This window comes from Triturus cristatus, chromosome 9 (assembly GCF_964204655.1).
Source record: "Triturus cristatus chromosome 9, aTriCri1.1, whole genome shotgun sequence".
NCBI lineage: Eukaryota > Metazoa > Chordata > Amphibia > Caudata > Salamandridae > Triturus > Triturus cristatus.
The window spans coordinates 1,035,126,468-1,035,147,114 of NC_140592.1; the positions used below are offsets into that span (position 1 = coordinate 1,035,126,468).

Here is a 20,647-nt window from a genome sequence, read left to right on the forward strand (position 1 = left end):
CAGCACTGGCCCTGAAAAGTACTCACAACCGTACTTACCATTAACCCAATTTTCTTCCACAGGAAATCATTGACTGTTCTTCTGTGTCGATTTTTGCAAACTACAAATATTCTTTAAAAATCGTACCAACTATGAAAACGTAATTACTTACCTGTTTTAGATAGAGGTCCCAGTACTGAGCCTAGGAACCCAGTACTGGATTACAAAAGTAACGAGAACATACTATACCTGTAACTTGAATTTTCTCCCATAGAGAATCATTGACTGTTTTTCTATGAAATTTCTTCTAAGTGCCAACTTTTAAAATAGCAAAATATTGCCTAAAAATCACAACAGTAACTAAGTCGACTTTACTCACTTGTTTCCAAGAACTGTCCCAGGACTGAATCTAGGATCCAGTCCTGGAGTTAGAAAAGTAATCCTGAAAGTAATCTATTGCAAATAACTTAAATCTCCAATTGAGCTCAATGTATTATTGTGTTTGAAATTGTGTTGCCTATTGCAACAACCTGTAACTACTACCTACAAAAGTCAATTGCATATTGCAAAAGTATTTAACTAAAGCATCTCATTCTGAGAAAGTATATTTTAATACCTATTGTTGGTTCTAAAATAAAACAACCATATATTTTTTTATATAAACCATTGGCCTAGAGTTCAGGTCTTGAGTGTGTGAGACCATATGCTGACTGAGTGTATACAACAAATGCTTTACACTGTCCTCTAATACTGCCTTACTGCTCGACCAAGCTACCACTTTAGAGAGTAAGGTTCTATCTAACTTTAACCTCTGCCAAACCTCTGGGGACTGTGGACTCTGTACACACTGTACCTATTTAGGAACAGTATATACAGAGCCACTTTCTCACAGATGGTGCTTACAAGTATATCTTGGTGGCAGTGGATTCATCATCTAGATTCCTATGGGTATGGCCTCAGCGCTTGGCTGATACTCGAACTGTTATAAAAGATTTGCGATTCTTTATAGGGACTTACGCAGTTGGCATATAACATTCTGACCGTGGCCCCGCGTTTAGCTCTAGGGCTTATAAGGAAGCCATGGGTAGTTTGGGTGTTGCGTTGTGGTACTCCTCTCCGTACCATCCCAAGGGAAATTCGGTTGTGGAGAGGAAAAAACAAGACTTTAAGCAATCATTAATGGCAAGAGTATTAGGTTTGGGTGGTAGTTGGTTCAATCACTTATACGGGGTCAACGAGCCCTTAATAATATGCCAAGAAGGTCCCTAGGAGGTGTCACTCCTTATGAGGTCCTATCTGGGACGAGAATGTGGGTACCTGATCTCGATTGTGAAAGCACGGTGGCGGATGAAAAAACATTTGTCATTAATAAACGTTTGGCTGTTTTACAGGATCTCATTTAATTCCAGGCACTACAAAGCAATGTGCAAGTAAAACGCACCGCCACTGGGGAAGTCAAATCAGTCACGCGAAGACCTGCCTGGATCCCAAAAGTCAGGGATCTGGTCAGAGATAAGATTGTGGACACAGAAGAAATTGGGGCATTATACAGAAAGCCAGTCCCTGTCTTGGCTGTGGAAGGAAGAACAACAGTACTTCTTCTGCCTCTTGCCGGCAAAAAAGAAAAGAGATTCCTCTCCATTGATCTGATCAAACCACACTATGTGGGTGATACTGAATAGTAGGCCTCATGGGCTCCTGGATAGCCGACACTCTCCTCTCGCTCCCATACAGGAAGTTCAGACAGAAAGACTCATAACATTTGAAGAGTCACAAATACAAATTGTTGGATTTGCCAACAATGAAATGGAACTCGTTCCTATTAAAACAGAACTTCAAAACACACATGAAAGACAAATTTCAATTCCGGCTAACATGCCTAATAAATGTCTACATCAATATGCCTCAACAAGAGAAGCCTACCAGTTCAACAAAACCTGCTGAGCTACCAAAGATAGATCGAACTGCATCTAGCTACTTCATCGATTTTGATACATTTTCTCTGGATCCCAGTGAACCTGAAAGAACTCCAGCTCTAGTTTCTCGTAAGCAACATCTTTATGATTTCTACTCTTTTCAGAAAAAGACTTACTTAGAATCACTTTGGCTCCAGCTCTGGATAATAACTGGAATATTGTTTTTTTCTGTTCTGGATTGGCCTTGTGACTGTCTTTTGCTTACTCTGGAATGGAAAATATCTCCCAGAACTCTCTGCAGTATCAAATGTGAACTAGGTTCTCAACCCTCATACATCATCTCATCTTGAACAAAGAGACCTGTTCTTCGTGGACATTACAGCTGTTCCAATTCCTGATGGTATAGTTTGGGACAAGGATGAGTATGATGTTTTTGGTCCCGCTGAGAATACATACAGGAATGCATCTCACCACCTATGATTTATACCCGCTGAGAATACCACTTTTATTTAAAGATTCTCTAAATGATATCATTACCTCCAGTACATTTTCTGACGATTGGGATTTTGAAACTGTAAATAATATGTTGTCTGATTTGGAACAATATGCTGCATTTTAAAGCACTGAAATGTTAGAGGACACATCTGATTATAACACTATGTACTGTTACCATCATTATGGTCATCACATTTTTACACAAACCCAGTATCCCACAATTATTTTTAACATACCACCAATGGAAATATTGCCCAACACCACCAAAAGGTAGTTAAAAAATGTTTGCACAGACATTTTCTTATTTTCAAGGGTTTAACATTTCTGACCCGACCTCATATTACTCTAAGGTTGCACCTACCACTGAACAGATAAATATGCTGACTAAAACCAAACAGATTTACTCTGCATCTTTTATTTCCCAACTGTCTGAACGGGGTTTTGGTTTATGGAAGGACACTCGAGACATAAAATCAGTCTGGGGTTCAAAGAAAAGGCAAGTTCAGGGAACAGAAGCACTATTTAGAGTGTGCCTCATTCCACAACAGATAATATTTCTGAATGACACTGTGCAACAGACTTCCTGTCTTGGGCTAGCCAAGATCAATGATTTGAACTCACCTCAGATTCCCACACCTTCACACATCACTTTTACATCACATGGAGGGGATACAATAGATGACATCATGCAGTACAATACTTCAGACCCCAATTGGAAGGGATGGTTAGTTTGGCCTACAGACATAAATTGATGTCAATCAACATTCAAGGGGTACAACTCAAGCGTTTAGTATCCATTGGCCGGACCAATGATATGTACAAAGAGAACATCCGGGGGCGGTGACATCATACAGTGTTGGGAAGTTGTGCCTCGATTGGCTAAAGACCTCAACACTGCCCCGGGTGAAACAGCACTTATCCTTACTCTTAGATGAGGTGGATTGAAGGGATTTTTTATTAGGTCCCCAAAAGCCATGTCAGAAACGTTTCTCATACGCTGTCTATAATGAAATCTGGAAGATCTCTCAACAAGAAGCTGCGGAGAAACTTCATGAAATAGATAGAATTAACCTAGAAAAGATGTTAGCTGTAGTTGAAAATGGCATGACTACTATAACATCAAGGATTCATTCACTGGGCAACAATGTATCTTCTGCTATAGATATACTAGAACAGAGATTATCCATACTAAAACACGGACAATCTCAACTATGTTCTATTATGTTATTAAGCCGGACGCTGCAATCATTGCGCACTGGCTATGTGCCGTGGCGATTTAGCAACAGTAAGTCCTTAATTTCTGCATACACCCTGACTGAGAAGCAGATAACGATAGCACAAACGGGAGCAAAATATGCAATGCTGCGTATTGAAAAACTGGACCGATTACCTTTTACTGTGGCAGAATCACATTCCATAGAATGGTTAATCCATGGCCACATAACATCACCTGTCACAACATTCCAGTTTCAGTATTGCCTAGAACTACAACAGATGGGCAGATATGAAGCGATGGGAAGGCAATTCATCAAGGAATCTTGGGAATTGCCATACAGATTTTGATGCAGGAGTGGGGACATGGAAGTGTTTCTAAGCATTACAAACTGGAAGAACGCTTTAAGTGGATCTCTCATATGCCAGGATATCATGCTTCACGGGGCCTGTAACGGTTCAGTTTCTAACTTATCCTGTCACTTGAAAGAGTCCCCAGCTGCTGTGATTAATCCGGTGTTCAGGTTACTTTCAAAGGGGAGTTATTTGATGCTGAATGATCTTGTCACTGTAAGCTCCAGGGTTTCTTGCTGTATGCAAGTATTATTTCCGCCGACCCATACAGTCAGGGAGGTGCCGTTATGGCCTTTGTTGAATGTTTCCTTTATACGGTTTTATACTCTGAGCCGAATGAAATCCATGCTTTTACAGAAAACCGTGCCCTTAACCTCCTCCTGAGAAACTTATGATCTCCAGGTTGCAAGGTCCTCGACTGGGATACAGGCACTAGTATGAACAAACTGCCCTTTCCATTTCACAGAAATGGTACAACGTATCTTTAACATGTCTGATAAAACGGGTATAGTACACCTATTTAAGACCATAGGTTTTGGACTGTTAAGCACCTTTCAGACAATCTTCGGAGTTATTCCCAACTTCATACACTCCGTATTCAGAAGAATTTTTGGAGGGCTTCCGCTGATCTTGTTCCTAATTGCAGGTATCCTGATTGTCATTTTTCTGCCATGCAATGGACGTCCCAGTCACCAAGGAGGTGGAAAAAACGCTCTTGGAGCACCGAAACTGTGATCGCATGGTACTCCATCTGGGCACACCTCGCCTTTGCGAACTAAGTGAATCTTGGTTCCTATCATTAGGCCAGTCTGGATCTGCCTGTCCTCCGATGCCTGTTCTGCTAACAAGAATGCGTTTTGGATCTCTGTCTAACACTTCCATCAGTTGCGCCACAGGACGTTGATACTTTACTGGACCCGATAACGGTCTATGTTCTGTTGTATCCTCAGCGTATTCCAATGTTAATGCACGCATTCTTAGAGCCACCACAGGATGCTTCAGCTCCTGCTGGAACGGACATCGGCTTCTCAACAAATACTCAGGCGTTGGTTGTCACACAGGCTTCCCCAGCGACGGCTGTGGGGAATACGGAGGGACATCTGGGCTCGATCGACCTAATCTTTGAGATGTTGTTAAGCTGCATGGCTTTCAGTCACTCATAGTTGTTCGAACAATATATATGAACAAAATTGTAGTAACGACTTCTATCGCTTAAACCATTATCTTAGCCATTTTTAAGAATGTTTCAATTTTTAAACATTGGTTTTATAATTCTATTAGTTGTTTGCGTACAAACGCCTACAAATGCTTTAGAATTTAAGTATGTCATCCAGTCGGATGAGGAGTGGGTGTTATGTTCCATATAGGTACCCTAATATAGGCTCAGGTACTAATCTACCCTTTCACCTATATTCTCCCCTACCATTACATTACATAACGGTTCTTGGGCCTGACCTTTTTTCTGGTTACGGTACTGCTATCAGGACGTGGGGTTTCCCTGAAATCTAGCCTCATCCATTATGCATGAGGATTCTTGGAAACTCAGCAGGACTACTATCTCCTACATAATAACTATGTATAAGGATCATTCCTTCTGTCATCTTAAGTCTGATAACACACAGCAAGGTAGAACCCCTGAGGGTACCACTTTGGGTATATAAACACCATATCTTGCTGAGGTAGTCAGAGGAGAAAAGGACTTCCATGCTGACACACTAACACGAGATGCTGAGGTTCTTGCACGCAGACACTCCAGCTCGCAGTGGTCTGACATATCTTGCGGGGTGTCCATCTCGAGACCAAGACAGGGTCCCACAGTCTCTCACTTCAGGTAATGGGGTTGACTTTATCCTAGAGAGATTCTTGGCTTTACACCTACATACATGATAGGTACACTTGGGTACATCTAGTTAGGGTCGCATCAGAGGAGTACGCATTTTACTGTCATGTACTTTTATACTTGCCTGTATTCAGTGCCGTAGCATTATGGTAAAAATCTACCATCCTTTTACTCTTTTGGTGCTTATAATCATTTATATCTGTTTCTGTCTTATGGTTGTTTCACCACACCTATTTTACACTAGAATGACACTGGTTCAATAAATGATTATTGGAAAATGTCCCCACTGTTTATTCTGTGTATCTGTCTGAGACAAAGTGAGCACGAGTGGCTGAGCGAAAAGTATTGCACTGTTTCCACGATCCTGAGGGATCAGGGTTGTCATGTTCTATAGTTGCCAAGAACTGTTCTCTCCTTGGTAAGATGGGTTTCTTGTGCCACTGTGAGCTAGCTGGTCTACAGGCGAACATACTCGGTGGGGGTCTCTGGAACAGTCTAAACACCAATCCCACAGTCTATGTTGTCTATATAGATTTATAGGAACTACACAACACTAGAGATGGAAAACGAACTACAGAGATGCTGCACAACATACCAAGATAAAGTACTGTGCAATTCTCATACATGCCCATCAGGAGCATAGTCCCTGCACTGCTTTCAAATAAGCAAAGGCCCCCATGCTTGGTAAAAACTCAATCTTTATACCAGCTTTCAAATAAACACAAAATCCCATAGGCACAACCCAACGACATAAAATTAACTTCATTCACCATCTGACCTACACTGGCAAATGATCTAAAGAATGTTGCATGTCAAGACGTTTCTTTACAACCCCAGCTGCTGCTTCATAGAACAGCACAGTTTGCTGTCAACAAGTAACACATAGCAAATCATATGTAAACAATTACATTTGCAGGCTTTTCCCCTTTCCCCTATGACTAGGTAGGGCATGTATAGGTCTAGATCAGATGATGTTTGCGATTTGACTAATAGAGTAACAAGAAGGTGTGGTAAATGCCTACTATCGACTATTTATCTGATGCCATCAATTCTTAAATGAGGTGCAAATATATATCCAACCATGCACTTCTACACGTTTGGACTTGACTACTGGAAAAAGTACTTAATAGAGCAAATTCAAGTAAAGGGTACAAAGAGGAAAGTTTGGACCAGGATACTAGGAAGGTAGAACTGACCAGGGGAGAAAATAAATTATTGGGATGGGAAAGTCCTCTGCATGATGTGGGCCTAACTGCAAATATCTGGAAACTAGGTTTTTGATTTTGGCCCTAGCCTCATGGTAATCAAGAATGTGTGCCAAGGCCTAGGCCTGTCCTTTGACATGAGAGAGTTCGTAGACCAAATTCAGAACTTGGAGGGGGGCACAAAGCACACTCTCATTGGTAATGGAGTGGAATAATGGGCCTGTCATGGGTTTAGTATATAATGCAGTAATGGCAGGGCACTGTGTTTTGTGAATCTGAGGTTGTGAATAGATCTTTTTGTCTGTATCACAGAGTAGCAGTGTCCTAGTTCACATGTTTTTAAGTTCCCCCTGCTACAGGTTAACTCCGGTCGTAATGCAAACATCACTGTGTATGTGTGTCTGTGTGTAACCTGCATAGTGCATACATTGTGTGCATGAGTGAACCACAATAAAGGCAGCCGGAAGATTCCACTTTGGAAACGCTTGCCCTGTTCGTGTGCGCAAGATGGAAATAGTGTTGTTTTTGCCAGATACTGGTTGAGTATATTTGACATGCCTGAAGTTGGTGGTTGGAGACCTAGACAAAGGGAAAGAGGAGACAGGCTTTCCTTTAGAAAGTTGATTAGGTTCTTTTTTTTATTGCAGGAGCTGCTGATGGGTCTTTGAAAACTCTGACATTTGTTACATGGGAGTGAAGGTGGGCCTGCAGTCTCTATTCTTCAGCGTGTAAAGGATCATTTAGGTGAGGCCAGTCTTTTGTCTCTCTTCCTGGTCACTGTTAAGTGTGGATGTTGATAGCTAGGGATAGAATGAACAAACCTCCTTGTGTCTCTTTTGTGGGTACTCCAACCTGGAAATGAAACTGGTATGAGGAGCATCAAGCTCCACAAAGATTGAGGGGCTGATTTAGATCTTTGCGGATCTGGTTCCGCCGTCACTTTTCTGATAGTTTCACCACCTGCCTACTTAGCGGTCCGCTCACTTGATTTAGATGTTGGCAGATCCATGAATGAAAGATGGTCCGGGTGTCACTGTCTCCACCAGGATTTCCCTCTCGCGTTGATGGTGCCATAGGCAAAAGCAGCTGTCGGAAGACGTACCGCCAGGCTAATCACGATGTGCCTTTTAATTGGGTAAACTGTGGCATGATACCGCCATACTTGAGTTGGCGGAATCAAAGGAAATGGGGTAAAAAGGTACCCCTTTTCTGTTTCCCACTCCCGTTTCCATCTTGAACCCAATTCTCCAGTTCCCTCCTTTGCTACTACAACTTGACCACGATGCTAATCATCTCCGTTGTCACTGGGAGCAATAGTACTTTTGTTTTTACACTTTTCTTACTATGAATCGTGTGTTGACATTTGCTTTACCTCGTGTTTTTTTACATTGCTCTTACATGCAATTTATTTTCCATGTGTAATGTATTTGTGTTCATTTGACTTCTTGTCAAGGTAAAATTGACACACCTGTATTGCCACTGATTTTTGTTTTTTTTATTGTGGTGCATGTAGGTGTGCATTCAACAGTGTGTGTATGTTGTATGTGCTATGCTATGTGTACAAATAAGGGCATGACACATTACCTACATACATTTTTATATGTGTAGTGATGCATTATAAAAGTGGTAATTACCAGTCTCCACTCCACCAGGGACTCACTATATCAGTAATCTGCCGCTAGGACATCGCTAGCACAACTGTGAAATCGAAATCCGTTCTGCGCAAACCCGCCGACCTGACAGCGACGTAGTACTGCTAGCCAGCAATGGAGTCGCCCACGTTGACGGAGGTGCGCCACTTACACAACGGTACACAGTCAGTCGATGCGGACATCAGTTCAGCAAGCCCACATCGAAATACAGCAGGCGAGACTACGTCAGCTCAACGGAATACTTGTAACCGCCACCACGGAGGGACGATGGGAGTCCCGCCAAGATCCAAATCAAGATCGGAGTCTGGAAGAATATTTAACAAAACAACAAGAGCAACCCTTATGTCCATGCGAACAGGGATATCAAGTGATCCTTGAAACAGACGTTCACATGGAACTCATCCTGAAGAAAATTATGACTGCCACAGATTTTACTATGCGGACTAAATCCAAGTTAAAAAAAGTAAATTAAATCATTAGGAAACGCAATATTAGCCCAGCCAGTGTATTTTAGCATGCAACTCTGATTCAGCTGAACCAAGTTTTTATTCAACAACAATCATATAGGCAACAATTATTAGGAGTGTTTTAGAAACACTGCTAGGAGCTATCCGTGCTCCTTCAGGTAAATCAGCAATTCTCCTCTGTTGAGGATTGACCATATTAGTCCTTTGGGCCCTATAGCAACCTGTGCTCCATTGCTTTTTCCTTTGCTTCTAGGGACTATCACATTGAACGTAGCACTCTACCTAGAAATTCCCCCTTTTTTGATTAATTCGTTGGTCCACCAGAGAAGAATATTCTGTGGACAGAAAGGTGAGCTTATCCAATCGTAAATATATTTTTTTTCCGTCTTTAGTCATTGCCTCCTCCGCATTGACACAAGCCCTCTCTTCACAGGCTTATCGCACTCTAGAGACAGTGACTTCTGTCCACCAACTACGATTTATTCCAGAGTATTCTATTGAATTAATAATTTTCGTATTTCCATTTCCAGTCAGTACGTACTGTTTTTAAAAAAAATTAATTTATATTACACTAGATTCTGACAGTTCCCTAATCTTTAGCTTTTTGTTTTCCTAGAACCCAGGCAATTTGAGTCCTGATGAGACCCTATTAGCCCTTAAAGGTCGAAACGCCGTCGATATGATTAAAGAGACAGACAATGTTTCCTTATTGTTGATGCAATGATTGACTCCAGGTATTCATGACTGTTTTGAATAGAAACTGCTGCCTCCAACTTGTATCAACTAATATACCTCTGATGCTGACGTTTTACTTCACCTAGTTCTAATTTTCTTTGGTTCCGGCGTGGTTACACGCCTGGGTTAATTTGATCCTATCCTCTTTCTAAAACACTCCTAATAATTGTTGCCTATATAATTGTTGTTGAATAAAATCTCAGTTCGGCTGAACCGGAGTTGCGTATTGCGTACACTGTCTGTGTTATTATTGCGTTTCCAAATGATTTAATTGACTTTTTTTTGCTTGTATTAAGTCCGCACAGTAAAATCTGTGATATTCATAATTTTCTCGAGAATGAGTTCCATGTGAACGGATGAGTCTGGAAGAAGCCTGGAAAGAAAACATGAAAGGAGAATCGACTTAAACTAGTTCTGAAATCCTGCCTGCTTTTTAAAACTTTTTTATTGAGTTTTATGGATGAACATAAAAAAATAGAATTTACAACAGCGACACATCTTAGTTACACACATGTACATTATACAGCTCTTCCTGTAGCTTATCAACGATTTTTAGATATTCCTAGTTCATGGCCTGCCATCTCCCCCCCCCCCCCCCCCTCCCGGCCAGCACAACCCTGTAATTACTTCCTTCTCGGTCACCCTGCTGGTGCTCCTGAGGCATCTGACCTCAATCCTGTACTTTCATTTAATAAATAAGCATGCAGTGGCCCCAAATGCCTTCAAGTGATGAGGGGGCGACTGCAGTTCAACTTATATTTCCATTTGCTCATTGCGGCACACCAAGTCTGAGATCCACAATGTATTTATAGTCAGCACCTTCCCTCTACCCCAGTGTTTTGACCCATGTGCTTTTGCCAACAAGAGACCTAACACCACCATCTTTCAGCATTTTTTGTTAATACTGTGCACCTAACCCAAGAATACTATTTTGAGATCTAGTTGTATGCTTTCTCTCATCATTGTCCCAAGGACGTCCTAAACTTCCCACCAATAGCCGTTTATATGTGGGAAGGCCCAGGCTACATGCAGGAAATCCACATCACTTACCCTACATCTATGGCACTACGATTGTTTGATTATCCCGATTTGGCATAAGTCTAATGGGGTACAATATAACAAAATTCAAATATTTAAAATGTATTATTATGCAGAGACTGATGCTTGGGGTCAGTTGCACAGACTGGGAGCAGCAATATTGCCAGTCTCTGTCCTGTAGCGATATATGTAAAGTATTATCCCACTTGTTTTTAGAAGTGGAAAAGCATATCGTAGTTTCCTACTGCACCCCATTATGCTAGCACATCACCATCTTCCGAGGCAACTTGATGGCAATCAGCGTCTTCAGCGGTTTAAAAGTGCAGAAAGCACCCTATGTATTCTTAAGATGTGGCGTTTAGCATATAATATAAAAATATATGTAGCACCATGCCCCTGAAGTACCAATAAGAGGTCCATCGCCACGAACAAGCCATCTTGATACAGATCACCTGATTGTTTAATGTTTTATTTGCCCAATTGCTCTAGTAGTTTCAGTTTGCTTTTTAGAGACAATCCTGGGTGCTCAGACAGGGGAAAGATGGTGAACATTGTAGTTTCAAATCTTTGTTCTCATTTTGTTTATGCCAGGCTTTTATGGTGCATTGTACATTGTGTATTTTTGTTGTGCGCCTATGTATTGCTGGCATAGTAACGTTGGCAATAGCGTGTGAGCTACATTTCTACTTCAACTGGAGATGTGCCATGAACGGCGGGGGGGGAGGGGGAGTCAATAGTAGGCAAATTGTTCCCCTGTCTGCTGTCCCTATGGAGGGAGTGCTGTAATGTCCGTCTTTCTTAGCCCCTTAACACAGGGTTTTCCCAGACACTTCCTGTGTCTATCCCCAAATTTGCTTTCCAATGTTTACCCAAGCTTAATCACCGTTAAAGATTTCTAGGCTACCACTGTCATCGACTCCAGGAATTATTCCCTTGGGTGGGCTAAGTCTAGCTGAGACCTTCACCTTACAGTTGCTCTCCAGACGATAAGTCTGATTAAGAGGAGAAGGCCAGTGAGTGTGAGAGGGAGAAGCTTGAGTAGCTTGCCAGGAACAAGTGGAAAGGAATAGAGCGAGACAGGAAGCATGGCCCCTTGAGGAGAGAAAGAGAGCGCTTGAGTGCCAGGAGAGGTTAGGTAGGAAAATGAGAGGGGATTGGCAAAAGACCAAAGCTCAGGCTAGCAGTGGAGACAACTACACCTTGGAAAAGCAATTCTATTCCCACTCTTCAGGAGTTCCTGCCAAGGTTCCAAAATATCTTGTGCACATGGATATGGAGGGACAGGATATTTTGTCATGGTTTATCAGCTTTAAGATTCTTTGTAGAGCTCAAACTTTAATGGTGTGTCTCTAAGGCCTCTGCTTTCATAAATCACTTGCCCATAGAGCACACAGCAGTCATGGGAAGGACACAGGCTGAGCAAATGAATTATGAGCAAATGAAAAGGATCTAATTAGAGGGTTTGGGCTGAAGCTAGTGCAGTACCTACAAAGGTTTAAAGGAGAGTAAGAGAGCAGATTGTGTAAAAATGTTTAATTGGATTAATGGTGTGTTGCATGATTGGAATGAATGGGTGAGAGGGATGGAGGTCAAGGATTTTCATTCCTTTCACTAGTTCATAGTGACAGAGAGACTCAAGGAGGAGTGAGCTATCACACCTATTCAATACCTGACAGAGAGGGCTCTAGAGAAACTTGCAGAGTTGGCTGACAAGTGGTTACCTGAAAAGGTTTTAAAAAGGTCTGGCGCCACCTGGCTCCAAGCAAGAGGGATGAGGAACTCACAATACATTGGATCTAAATAGAGATGTGTGAAATTCACGTAACTTGCTTTCATATAATTGTGTGAAATTTCAGGAAAATTCTCAGTAATTATACAGAGTTATGGAAAACACGAAATAATTACTGGTTGCGTTATGGTTGTTTAGTTTGTATCTGCGTTCCTGCGCTATAGTTTTACTGCAAACAGCAGCACAATTATGGAGCTGGCGTAAATTCAGGAATTTCATGTAACAAGCATAACACAAAATTCCCAAACGTATGCTAGAGTAATTTACATTTTGACCTGGCCTAGTTCCAAACAAGAGAGTAAGGGACTGGATAATTCTATAGGTGCCAATACAGGACAGAAAGTGAATTGGGTTCCAAGTCAGGAACAACACAAGAAGGAAGGACAGACAGGTTATTCTAATTCCAAGGTGATTTCTTGTTTCAACTCTCAGAAGAAGAGCCACTTCAAGAAAGACTGTCAGGTAAAGGACTGCATGAGTTGCACCCATCATCGCAAGTGTGTTGTCTGTGGGTGAAGGACCCAAGGGGACCCACTTCTGTTCACCTTAGTCACTATGGACATTTGGGAAAGAGACCCAGATACCTTGAAGCACATACACACAAACACAATTGGGTTTGTATTAGAAGTCAGTGTAAATGGGAGGAAGGTTCCTGGTTTAGTTGCCAGTGTAGAGAATATGGAGTATCTGTTTGCCAGAGTTGATGTAGAAATCAATGCCAAGTTGGCTATGGTTGGTGTACGGGGTGAAAAAGAAACAAGATTCTAGATGTCTCTGGGGCAATGATGTGTTTGCCCCTGGTTTAGTACCTGGACCATAACCCTACATGCCTTGGACCACATCAGCTGTGTTGACCACAGCACAGGCAGCACATCAGCTTCAAAAAGAGACTGGGACCATTTCTGTTATGCAGAGACCAGAACAAAATAGTAAGAAGCTCAGGACAGACACCCGGACGGTACTGGCCATGGCATCCATTTCCTGTGCTCCAGATGGAGAGGAGAATGAGATAGCTCAAGAAAACCAGCTGCTGTAGTCTGGGTTACTGCCAGAGCTGCAGGGCTTAACTGCTGGAGGACCTACCTGTAGTGAACGACCCTCACTGCAGTCAAGCCTTCATTGTACAGACAGATGCCTAAGGGAAGGGAGTTGGTGCAGTACTGGCTCAACTTAATGACATGGGGACCTCCGGGTCCCAAAATATCCCTTTCATCTGCTGAGTCACCCAGTGCTCTATACTGTCTTCTGCAATCTTCAACCTGTGCAAGGAACTGCTTGCAGTTCTACTCACAGATAACAGCATTAAGATTCACCAATATGAGTATGATACACAACTCTACTTGAAAGTCACCTCTGCTTCAGACATCTAAAACTTCAAACACCGCCTACACTTCATCCAGACCTGGAGATGCACTGCCTACCTAAAGCTCAAATCAACCAAGACACAATTCCTGTTTTTGCTATGAACAAACAAGAAACAGAACAAACCTGGTTCAATAACATGAATCTTGATTACTTTGAACCACACCTTTGACCATATGCCAAGTCACTTGAATTTACCCTGGATGCCAACCTCATGTTCAAGGAACATATGATGAAAAACAAACACAGACAGCCTGGTACCAGCTCTCTTTTCTTCCAGAAAGTAACTTCAGAACTGCTGTTCAAGCCTTCATACTCTCACATTTGAATGGTAGTAACCATCTGTTCCATGGCTACTAGACTGCGCACTAGCACCACTTAAGGGCATCTTGCACACTACAGCACATCTCATTCAAGCCTGAAGAAATAAGATCACATTACCCCAGACTGATGGAACTCCATTGGCTTCCCTTTCCAGTCCATATCATCAAAACCAGCTGCAACATTTACAAAGCAATCACAACCATCCTCACTTTTTCTCACTTGTCTTGTAGACAAGATCTTCATCTTGTGTGGTTCTCGGCACACCCACAGCCAGGACATAATCAGACTTCAGACTGAGAAGTATGAAAAAAAGAAAGAACAAGTCAGCAGGTCTTTTCCATCTATGTACCCTTGATCTACAACATCATCCCTGTATTCATCAGGATTGCCCCAATGCTGCTTCAATTTAAGAAAGAGTTGAAGACTCATCTCTTTAAAGAACACTACACCACAAAGCATTAACTGTTCATAATGTATCTACCTCTCATATCACTTGTTGACTATACGTTTGTCATTCTAGTGCTTAATTTGTAAAAGATTGAGTGCCAGTGTCCAGGGCTCTGCTCAGAAGCCTACTGCGGCTGACTCGGTTGAACATCGGTCCACTGAATAGCAAGGGTGTTTATGAATTATATTGGAGTTGCACCACTTTTCAATTATATGCAGTCAATTAGTCCACATTGAGTCCATCTGATGATTGAATTTCCTTCTTTATTGTTTGTTTATATTCTTCTTTTTTTTAAAGAACCACAGCCAACGCGTTTCGTTCTCTAAAGACAACTTCTTCAGGGCTGTAAAATTAAAACCTATACAAAAGACTACATGTAAAAACATATATAAATACAAACATGTGCAGATACAAACATGACATACCACATTTAAATATAACATCTACAACATAATTCAATATAAAAAGAGACAACACCATCATTAATGGCATGACATAATAAATATGTATAGATACATGGAGACAACCATTCAGTATTTTCCAAAAGGAATTTTCCTATATATGACCATCACTCAAAGATACCAAAACAAAAGCGATGATATCACAAAGCAGGGGTTTATATAAAACAGAAGGGAAATAGAAACAATAATAATCCACAAGTATAACCAAGATAGCAGAAATAGAAACAGGAGCAGAGTGTGTGTTAGATGTCAACTGAATTATCTCCTCACAGTTAACCATCAGACTACAAATAATTCATTAGAAATTATTACTCAGAAAATGGAAAAGAAAAAGAAAAGGAAAAGGGAAAGAGAAACATACCGTTTATAATTTCCACGGAATGATGGATGTAATACTTAAGCCAATCTAGTCCTTGTCCACAATGACCTTGTCGTCCAGTGCTTCTAAATCTACTGTGAACAGAAGCACAGCGGGGAACCAATTGTGGCTAGGTGGAACTTGCAGTGTCAGGCTCATATATACGTTTTGCATATGTATTGCAAAGAATATCATTATTAAGCTTACCTTATAAGTTGAATTTGTTGTTATCATTCAAAGATCGATATTATTATCCCATATGGTGTAGTGATATGGTAATCACTGTCAAGTTCTCTAATCCATATCTACATCGGGCCCATCACGCACAGTGCCTGTTGGAATCCAACCATAATAAAACTACATATAAATATCCATCACTATAGCCCATGTCTAAAACGATGGGCACAACCAAACTATTACGAGAATAAAGCAGGGGATCTTTTATTTAATCCGCCATACACCAGTATTACTCATTCGTTTATAATGTAACGCAAACGCAACAAACATATGTCTAAAGCCTCAGCCCATACCAAAATCAACTATAGACTAAAGAGTGCGATTTCGCTAATGTTGCACATACGAGAGAAAACACAATAGAGTGCACCAATGTGTAAGGTCCCCAACCAAATGGACATGTTCCAGGATGTAATCTAACATGTCAGATCGCCAACCTAAATGCGCCAAATGTAATAGTGCCACACTAGGAAAAACACTATATGAGGGACACACATGATACATTATCCATATAGAAAATTTTGTAGAAGTGAACACCGTGCACAAACGAATGGACGCACAATAAAGAGGTAAAATACACCAATATATGTGGTCCCAAACTCAAAAGGGCGCATTGGGATAGGCATCGTAATGAAGACCCACATAGTATATATCATACGAACATCTTCTCAAAGGCAATATTGCACGCCAGTCCACACAATTAAGTGTTGATATACCTAAATAACTCACAATAAGATGATATACCCTAAAAACAAAAACAAAACAAACTGTACCCAGTGCGAGACTCGTATAAAGTGCCGCTTGAGTGTGAACGATACCTCCAAATATATTCATATTTATGGAAAGCATATTCCCGTCCCTCATCCTTACCTAGCAAAGGGGCCCTGTTGCTCCAATCGATCTCCCGTCGTTCAAGATCCCGCCCATGTTTCAAAACGCGGGTCAATGGTTTCCACCGTTAAAGAAGAAACGTACGTCTGACGTCATATGAACGCACTTGCAACTCTCCACTAACTACACAGACAATTCGTGTCAAATCTAGCCCCTATATTAGAATGCATGTTTCATACTAAGAATAGACATGTATAACGGTGGGCCGTGTATGATGAAACATATTTGTATATAGCGTCTACTATCCGTATAACATACTTCATGATAAAAGAAGGAAATCTGTGATATTATATATAATTATATCATTGTTATTTCCAATAAATCTATGATCCTAAATGTTCCTTCCCCTGCTAGTACGATGTTCATCATACATCATAACCGAGCCTGATAACAAGGTTTGAGAGCAAACAAACGCGAACTCATGACATGCATATATGATTAAGTCTTGTTTGTTAACCGTTAGTATAAATACATCTCTGGTAATCTCTAGGACATGTATATCCCAGCGAAAGACAACGATGGTTCGATTCAAAGAAAGTCGCCAAAACAAAAATAATAAGTGAAAGTAAATATAGAATAAAATAAAATAAGTTGAGCTCTCCATATAACGCCCAAATTCAAGATGGTCAATACCACAGGCAATTGTTATACGAAGCTCAAAACAAGGATAGTCTCAAGAAAAGATCATTAATGTTGCTAGCTTCAAATAAGCAACAGGGTCAAGCACATACGTCACATCCTGTTCACATTATCCCAAAACGGATAGCAGCACAAAACAAATAGCATAGCAAGGGTGTGTAGTCCTAAATCCACCTCATTCCTCTTTAATCCAGTACAAGACACTTCCTGCCCTTTTCTCTCTCTTTCACAAGGCCCTGCTTTTTTCTCTTGTGACAGGCTTTCAGTCTTTTTCTTTCTCCATCTTTCCCACTTTGTTTATATTTCCCTTCTCTTGTTCTCATACAGAAAATGAATCAGTGTCTTTGATCCTGTACACCATTTAACTGCCTTTTTTTGGCTATGTCTGTAACATAGAAATACCATATTAATAAACAAAAGAGAGAGATGGGTAAGTAAGCAATTGTTTGCCTTCCCAACCGATAATAAATATAACCAAAGAATAACGAGTTAGCTACCTATTTTCACTGTCGCTACAGAGACAAGTTCCTCATAATCTGTAAGGCTGGCGTGCCTTTAAAACCCGCTGGGTGTTTTAAAAGAACCCTCACTCACCAACCTAGTTGGTGACATGCTTCATCATTGGGTTCCCACCCTGGTCGACGAATGCTTCCAGGGTGTGCTATGACACCTGATTACCTGATTCAGGTTTTTCTTGAGGATCTGTGACGGTGGTGAGTGGTGTTTTCAAATTGGCTCGAGATCTCCTGAAACTTAATCATAGTGGAGGTCCTGGTCAATGTTAAAAGTAGTGGTGGATATTAGTGGGAAATAAATTAATCCCACTTATTCTAGTGTGGTCAACATGTTTCAGCCACCTGATATAATGCCTCTCAGGACCAACGTGGCTGTCATCAGGACCAGAATAAAAAAGTGCACATGCGCAAAGGCATGCACATTTTTAGTTTGTACTTACAGACCGGATCATTATTTGAGATAATCACCTTTTGCAATTTATCCTGTAAATAATGAATATGAAAAACAGCACCCATTGTCAGATAGGTAGTTTTTTTGAGGGAGCCAGGATATACTATGACTTTTTTCTTGTAACCATGAATGGTGATTTCCATTGTTATACTGCTTTACTGAGGTACTATGTTCATACATTCAAACTCATGCATACTTCTGAGTAGAATTCGTTTCACAAGGCCAAAAAGCTCATGCCAATACAGGTATCTTAACATAGTAGGACAGTACACATATAGATACGTTTTCTTGCTTATCTAGGTGCCATGCGAAAAATATTACTGCGCTGAGCACCTTTTTTCTGATAGCCGAAGAGATTATTTTCATGTTGTGTTGTAAACGAATATTCGTGCCTTCTAGTACCGTATTGATTGTTATTCAGATGCTTTTATTCAAAGGATTAGCAAGCGACATACTGACCTGTGTGCCTGGTAGTAAGTCTTAAATTTGTATGCAATATTTTTTAAGTCAATTAACAATGCCATATTTTTATCTTATTCAATAATTGATGTTAAGGAAATGGTTTTGTGAAAATTAGCCAACATCGCTTATCGCCGAGGCATGCAGGTGAATTTTCATGCAGTAAAAAACGGATTACGATTAATTAAAATAGAGACTGACTCTTAGCTTTGTAGCTGTTAGCTGCATGGGATGCTCCGAGGAGGTAGACCCTGTCGTCACACTCTGAAATACGACATAATAATAGTTTAGATCAATTGAATTTAAGGGTACAAATGTTTAGCCTTATTTAGTTTACCTGAAATCAGGCTCCCCCAGTATCTAGATCCCCACTTACTTCATCAAGGTGTCTCACCCTCCCCTCTACCTGTTCCTTCTCGTGAGTCCCGCATCTTGTGCGTCAACCCAGAAGTTCACCTTAAATATTACATTCTCTGGTTTTCCCGCCCACGTTCAGGCTCTCGTGTGTAGTGCTAATTGGGCAGTGGCTGTCTGCTTTGTTGTTTTTGGGACTCCGACGATCCATACTCTGCTCCCTAAGGGGGCGGGGATTGACCCTCAATGTCATCAATTCTTTGTGCGCATGTGCGTGTACTGCGGTTGCCGGCTTTCCGTGGTTCCCATGGTTCCCAACACTGCGTGTTCCCTAAGGGGATAGTGTTGATGTGTTTGGTAGGTCTGGTCACCACTTTGAAGTTACGAGTAGGCGATCACTGTGCACTAATCATAGCCGTATTGTGAATGTATTAATACTACTTTTTAAGGTTTTTGTGATAATATGAGCAATATCTTCGTATTAATAATCCATTCTTTATTAAGGGGCAGGGTTTTGAATCCCAATCCTCCATAGTTCTCCCTGAGGTGTACTTTTACTGAGCAAAGTTATTTCCACAAAGTGGCGTAGGTGGTTTGAAGATGGTTTTATTGGAGAAGGTTTTATAGTTATTCCCAGCAGTAACTCCCATCATTTTCTAGATATCCTATTGGATTTTATTTGGCTCCCCGAATGCTCCTATTAGTATTTCTAATTTGGGCATTATTGTGTATGTGATATGGAGGCTAGAAGTTGGTGGAAAAATTCTGTAGAGCAGAGTTTAGTTATTTTTATGCCTCTAGAGTCCAGTTGAAATAAGTAACTCAAGCCAGTTCTAGAAGTACAGACAGAGAATCCACATGACGTGTCTATTGTGACTGCAAAAAGGGGAGCAACTGAACTATCTGTTGTTCTATTCCTATATACTCATATGGTGCTGTCTGTCTGACAGCCAACTTCACAGAGGTGAGGGTATATCATATGAAGTCTGACCTGGAAGGAAAATGTTGCATTCCTGTCCTGAAACACCTGGAGGCAAACTGGCCTGTTGAGAAAGTGAAGGAGCCTGCTAGCCCTGCATGAAGTATGGTTGTCCAGGATGAGCTAGAAGCAACTGATGCTGGAGCTTGAGGTTCTTTCCACCCAGGAAGCGTCCGGAGTACAAACTCTCTTGACAATCAGCTGGCACCCTGGCAACATTGTGAACTTGTGCAGAAGTGAACTGTGCTGCTGTGACATGGCGATGCTGTGCAGAACAGACTGTGGTGCTGCAACGTGGTGAAGTTTTGCCCAAGCATATGTGGCCGCTGTAGCTCAGAATTGCACCTGAGAGGATTGTTCCGCAAATCCAGTACCAAGATCAGTGGTGGGATGATGCTGCTGGTAGATGGGTGTGTTGTGGAGGCTCTGTGACCCTTGACCCCACAAGCCACCACCCCAACTCACCTGAAGAAGAGGGCTTAGGACAATG

At 41.3% G+C, this 20,647-nt stretch overlaps 1 protein-coding gene across 2 annotated transcripts in view; it reads left to right on the forward strand.

Annotated features, from left to right (window-relative positions):
• Positions 1 to 20,647, forward strand: part of DLGAP5 (DLG associated protein 5) — a 351,164-nt gene that overhangs the window by 46,357 nt on the left and 284,160 nt on the right. For both annotated transcript variants that reach the window (XM_085626824.1, XM_085626826.1), the window contains exon 2: positions 7,649 to 7,745. The gene's annotated coding sequence lies outside the window, so the exon portion shown is untranslated. The remainder of the gene's footprint in view (positions 1 to 7,648; positions 7,746 to 20,647) is intronic.